This window comes from Corvus brachyrhynchos, unplaced genomic scaffold, assembly GCF_000691975.1.
Source record: "Corvus brachyrhynchos isolate BGI_N302 unplaced genomic scaffold, ASM69197v1 scaffold693, whole genome shotgun sequence".
In the NCBI taxonomy this organism is placed as follows: Eukaryota; Metazoa; Chordata; class Aves; order Passeriformes; family Corvidae; genus Corvus; species Corvus brachyrhynchos.
Genome location: NW_008236946.1, coordinates 86,765 through 87,085, shown reverse-complemented (window position 1 = coordinate 87,085; position 321 = coordinate 86,765).

The following is a 321-nucleotide window of genomic DNA, read 5'->3' as shown; positions in this document are numbered from 1 at the left end:
ATCGCCCAAACACCCTGGCACCCCAACATCCGAGCACCCCTAAACCCCAGCACCCTGGCACCCCAGCACCCTGATAACCCAGCACCCAAACACCCTGGCACCCCAACAATCCTGCACCGCAACACCTCGACACCCTGGCACCCCAGCACCCTGATAACCCAGCACCCAAACACCTAAACACCCCATCACCCGAGCACCCCTAAACCCCAGCACCCTGGCACCCCAGCACCCTGATAACCCAGCACCCAAACACCTAAACACCCCATCACCCGAGCACCCCTAAACCCCAGCACCCTGGCACCCCAGCACCCCGATAACCCA